Genomic DNA, 6,138 nt, shown 5'->3' on the forward strand with positions numbered 1-6,138 from the left:
CTACGATTCACCCTGATACCACTGAAAGCTTAATCTAACCCTTTTATCAGATCATTTCATGCATTTGTTTTCTGGGCTTTTTTAAAAACCACAATGTTATGAATAAACTTGGGAATCTTTGGAAGGTAGTTTATGTAGATCATATACTATTATGTAATATTGCCAACCAGCCATATTGTCATCAAAGTAATTTCAGTGTGGACTTCCATGTTCACAAGGAAATCAATACATGGCCTGTGGAAATTTTTATCAAACTCAGAATATTTTCGGAAAAGCCAATTAAAGGTAAAAGTCAAAAATTCAATTTTTTATAGAGTTTGGTTCCTTGTAAAATTGACAAGGGAGTAAAACAAACATAATCATAAAAAGAAACAATTTCCTCAATCATGAGAGATTTTTAACATATGCCTCATTGTAATATAATACAGATGCAATTTATTAGATTATTAAAGAAGTCAGAATTATTGAAGACTTCAAAAATTTGAAAACAAGAATAGTCTAACTATGTGAATTAATCTCTGCATCACAAAAAAAAGAGACTGTACATTTTTAACCACACATGGGAACACATAATATTTACCATTATTAATTTTTTTACAAATCAGAATTTAAAAAGACGACATAGGAAAGATTACTACTTTAAAGGGAATGTTCTGAGTGCAAGTTTTACAAGAGTCTCACAGTTTAGATAGAAAATGGCTTTTGTTTAATAGGGTGGGATGTACAAGAATAAATAAAAACAACATAAACATATGTAAAGATACGAGAGGAACAAGTTGACAGTTGCCCAATGTGAGGGGATGGGGAATGGGAATTAAAAAATCAAATCCAATAAAATAAATAAAAATGGTATTACAACAAAGGGAGGGCGTAAAAAAATTTTAAATGCAGTAACAAGATTGTAGGTGGAGGTGGTGGGGGTAAAGCGCTCAAAGTTCTCATCATGTTTGGAAGGTTAAAAATACTAATCTATAAACACTCTTAGAAAAATACATGATTCAATATTTTTTAAATTTAAAGGTAGGAGGAAAACAAATCTAAACAATGAAAAATAAAAATAAAAATCACAGAAGTCTGCAAAAAGATAAATCATATGGATACTATTCAAAATAGAGTAAGCTATATTAAGATCAAAGTGGATTAGAGAACAAATACTATGAGAGTAATAAAATTTATTTGAAAATCATACAGAGATAAATTCATCACATGGAATTGACAATCATAAACTATTTCCCTAGCAGCAGAACTTCAAAACCCCTGAAAATAACTGACATGCTAACAAGGAGAAAAAACCCAATTCACACATATGTTGAGAGATTTCCATAGACTGCCTCTCAATAATAGAACAAGAAGACAGAAAATAAATACCTAGAAGCTTCTATCCATTCTATCAATTCTAATTGATAGATTTAATAAATTGATTTAATAAATTGACATTTATTAAACTAGATTAGTCTCTGCCCCTGGTTCCTGACACAGAATTCCTAAAATCCTTGTGATTTCCTAAATGATAAAGAGTATTAGAGCATCTTTTGTTCTACTGAGGTCACTCTAGGTGGGCTTTCTGGATGGGGACTGGTGACCAGAAAGATCACAACATGATTAGAAGTTTGGAATTTTTCAGGCTCACCCCTACACTCCAGAAAAGAAAGAACTGCTAGGAAAGAAGTTACTTATTGATCATGCCTACATGAGGAAACCTCCATAAAATCCCAATAGTAGGGAGTTCAAAGACTTCCAGGTGGGTGAACACAACCACATCAGGAGGGTGACATACTCCACCTCCAGGGGGAACAGAAGCTCCTGTGCTCAGAAATCTGCTACATCTGGCCCTATGTATGTCATCATCTGGCAGTTCACATTTATTGTTCATATCCTTTAATAAACTGGAGCTCTGTCAGCTGATCTAGCAAATAAATTGAACCCAAAGAATAGGTTGTTGAAACCTCCAGTTTATAGCCAGTTACTCAGAACCAAAAGTGATAACTTTGAGTTCTGACTGGGAATCTGACGTTTGTGTTTATGGTGGGGAAGTCTTGTGAGATTGAGCCTTTAACCAATGAAATCTGATGCCATACCTGGAGTGATGGTGTCAGAACTGCATTAAATTGTATGACACCCAGATAGTGCCCTAGAAAATTACTTGGTGTGGAGGGAAACCTCCATATTGTTTGATGACCAGAAATGTCAGAAGTGAAGTGTTCTGGCTGAGTGTGGGGTAATGTGAGAGTAAAGAGGACATAGAAAAAAAAAGCCTGTATTTTTCCCTATACAGGAGAAAAAAAAATAGATTGTCCTTCTTAAAAACACTCCACCTACCAAGAAAATTATACACAACTTATAAATGCACATAGTACCATACCAACATAAACCATATTCTGGTCCATCAAACATCTTGATGAATTTGAAAAAAATTCAATCACACAAAATATGTCTATGATCGGAATAAAATTAAGAAAGCGGTAACAGGAAAAGCTCTCGAAAATTCTCAAATATTGGTAAAATAGTAACATACTTGTGACTAACCTTAAGACAATGAATTAGGGTAAGAATTAGAATGTAATCTACATTCAACGATAATGAAAGAGAACATATCAACATTAACTATTTGCCACTAAAGCAGAAATTAAAAAGAGCACACTTCAAAAACAGATACTTGTTTCACCAAACACCTTCGGTTCAAAACAGCTCATTGGTTCTGACACTTGTGTAGTTCAAGGCAGCTTGGTGAACAAGGGCAAGGTGCTTAAGGTCACTTACAGAAGTTTAATTCCGATAAACCAGTCAAAAATGTGGTAACTGAGAATACAGTCCAGTGAGAGCAGTTACACAATGAAAGGCAATATATTGCTAGATGAATTTAAAATGAACAGATATTCTAATGGAAATAGAAAATATTAAATGGAAGGAATGAGGGTAATAAAGATTTTAAAGGTGGTACAATTCTGAGGGTAAAGGACTTCTATATGTAACCTTGAGTTTGGGAGGTTCAGGTTCAGGTGGGTACAGAGAAAGAAAAAAAAAAGTCTTTGTCAGAATGCCAGTCAGCTTCCTGAAAATTTAGCTGCGGTAACACATATTTTTGAATTCTCTTTGACTTGTAACAACAAACCTTTGTTTCTTCCTTGTATTATATCTATCATTATTCATCTCTTGGTTGGCTCCATAATTTGATTCAGGGTAAGATTTCAGTCTGTCCGGACTATAGCAGATAGAAGACAGGGTTCGAAGCAAACAAAGATGTTTAAAGCTTCCATTCAAAATTTAAATATGCCATCTCCACTCACACCAAACTGGCAAAGGAAGTTACAAAAAAGTCACAAAGCCAAAGCTTGCCGTAAAGTTGGTATAAAGCACAATCTTCTAAGGTAGGAATGGTTGCCTAAGTGAAGAAGTCAGGTTTAATATCAAAGGCCAGAAATGACTAAGCTCACATGAGGATATTTGGAAATACTATACATGCAGCTTCCATCATCAATAATGTGCCCTTCCTTTGTTCACATGAAATATATTTACTTCTGTCACAAAGGAAAAGTTAAAAGGTCCTACCTACACATGACTTCAATCACAAGAATTTGTGGAATACAGAAGTAACACCCCAAATGAGCCCCCAATTCAGAAAAGAAAAAGAAAGGCAGTACCCCGTAGTCTCCAGTCCACAGCACGATCTTGCTGGCCAAAATGGAGTTGGGTCCTATTCCATGGAGGCGGGAAGGAGAAATAAGCCTTCCTGGACTCAGTTCTTCTACAAAAGGATATCCAGTCCTTGTTTCTTGTTCCTAATGTTACCTAGTCATATCTAATAGAGTATTCAAAACAATGCCTGCCTCGTGAAAGAAGCGGCTTTCCCCCAGAGACTTCCTTCTCTTATAGTTCCCATGATCGCTCTAAGTCTATCTGGTCAGTTTTTTATAGAACAAGTTTGTAGAACTCTCAACAGTATAACAGTATATAAAAACACAGAACTTTTTAAAAATTAAAATTATTGGAGTGATATTGGTTAATAAAATCGTATGGGTTTCAAGTACACAATTCAATGTCATATGTGTATTGCCTTGTGTGTTCACCACCTGAAGTTTAATTTCCTTCTATCACCACATATTTGCCCCCTTTACTCCATTTACCTCCCCCAGCCCCCTCTTCACTCTGGTAACCACTAATCCACTGTCCGAGTCCATAAGTCTGTTTATTGCTTTCAGTTTTATATCTCATGAAATCATATGGTCCTCAACTTTTTCTGACTTATTTCACTTAGCATGATAATCTAAGATCTATCCATGCTGTCACAGATGGCAGTATTTAATTTTTTCTAATGGCTGAGTAATATTCTATTGTATACATGCACCACCTCTTCTTTAACCAACCATCTTTAAGAACACTTCGGTTGTTGCCATGTCTTGGGCACCATGAATAATGCTATGAACTCAGAGTGCATATATATTTGCAGATAAATGTTTTCACGTTTTGGGGGTAAATACCCAGAAAAGGGATTGCTGGGACTTAAGGTAATTAAGGAACTTCCATACTGTTTTCCAGTGCCTGCATCTATTTACATTTCACCAGTGGTGTATAAGGTTTTTTTCCTTTCAAGAACCTCTCCAATACTTACTTGATCAATTGATGACAGCCATTCTAACAGGTATGAGGTGGTATCTCATTGATTTTAACTTGCATTTCCCAAACAGCAATAACAGCACTTTATGATAGCAAACAGCTCCATGTTCCATGAGCTGCATCCACAAATTTAGCAAGACACGCCTAGAGCTTTAGATTTATTTCAGGGTCTTCATGCTTCTCAGGCCTTGCTAGGAGAGCCACAATTGTAGTTTCCACTTTGTGTAAAGGGAGCCATTGCCTGGGAGTGATTTTAATCAACTGGCAGCTTACATCAAAGGACATTAGGCCATGTTCTTCCCTCACACTTTGTCATGCTTTTGAATTTTAACTTGTCCTTAATACTCAAAGAATTTCTTTATAGTAACTCTTACCAGTTAGAGACACTGTCACAACCTTTCAATCCTGCCTACAACTTAGCTCCTTTATTCTGACATCAGGACTTTATTGTACTATTGTCATATGCAGTTGAAAACAACATGGCTTGTTATCTGTTGCTTTCCTGAACTCTACCTGGATGGAGTGGTCACATCCCTCCTAGAAATGATTTGTAAAAATTGGAAGACATTTTTATTGTTCAACCAGAGTGGAGCCTACAATCTTGGCAGCAGGAAGGAATTAGATGAGTCTTTAACCACTTAATTTGGAGGCTGGATGAAGAGTTAGGTTAAATGGTGAACTTGTGAAAAAGGCTCCTGCAGGGTAAAAACTGCAGGGTACAAAGAATGAGCCTGACAAGTGGGTCGAGCATGTGGAGAGATGTCCGAACACCACAGTGACCTGGGCACTGCTGAAATACTGCAGTGTGATCTTCACTGACTGTTGTGATTCACAGTTTAACTCGTTAGCATTTAAGCTCAAATTAAATTGACCTACAGTTTTGAGTATGATTTGCCTGACATCAAAGAGGCCATGACAAAACTCTCAGAAAGTTGGCTTTCTTATGTAACACATAATCTCTTAACATTTTAGTGTTTTGACATCATCAGTACCAATACACAAAGCAATGTTTGGACAAGATTCCATCCTGTTCCAACGAATGGCCAGAAGTACAAATTAAAAACAAGAAAATTTTGGGAGGCAATATATGAAATTTTTAGTTTCCCAAAGAAAAAAAATGTTCCCATTGTATATCTTTCACTTAAATTATTTCACTGGGTGCTCCAAGCTCAAGAGATTTATCTTTACTTTCTGAAATTTTCTTTGATTTCCTAATTTTACCACATTCTAACTATATTTCTACTTTCACTTCATATAAATCAAAGAGTGAGCCATAGGTTGTATTTGGGTAGAAATGAGACATAAATATAACCCTATGATGTATATTCACGAAGGTGGGCAGGTTTTAGAAGTTAGGGTCTGGAGTTGACTGCCAAACTATTTTGATTATAAAAGGCATAGGACGGAGTGTGGAGAGAATAACCCAGGGGCATATTATGTGTATAGATCTACTGAATTGTATATTCTTTGATCTCATCATGAAAGAAAATTGTTACAGATTCCTTTGACCTTGAGAACCCAGCG

Source organism: Pteropus vampyrus, unplaced genomic scaffold (genome assembly GCF_000151845.1).
Source record: "Pteropus vampyrus isolate Shadow unplaced genomic scaffold, Pvam_2.0 Scaffold1423, whole genome shotgun sequence".
Classification (NCBI taxonomy): Eukaryota; Metazoa; Chordata; class Mammalia; order Chiroptera; family Pteropodidae; genus Pteropus; species Pteropus vampyrus.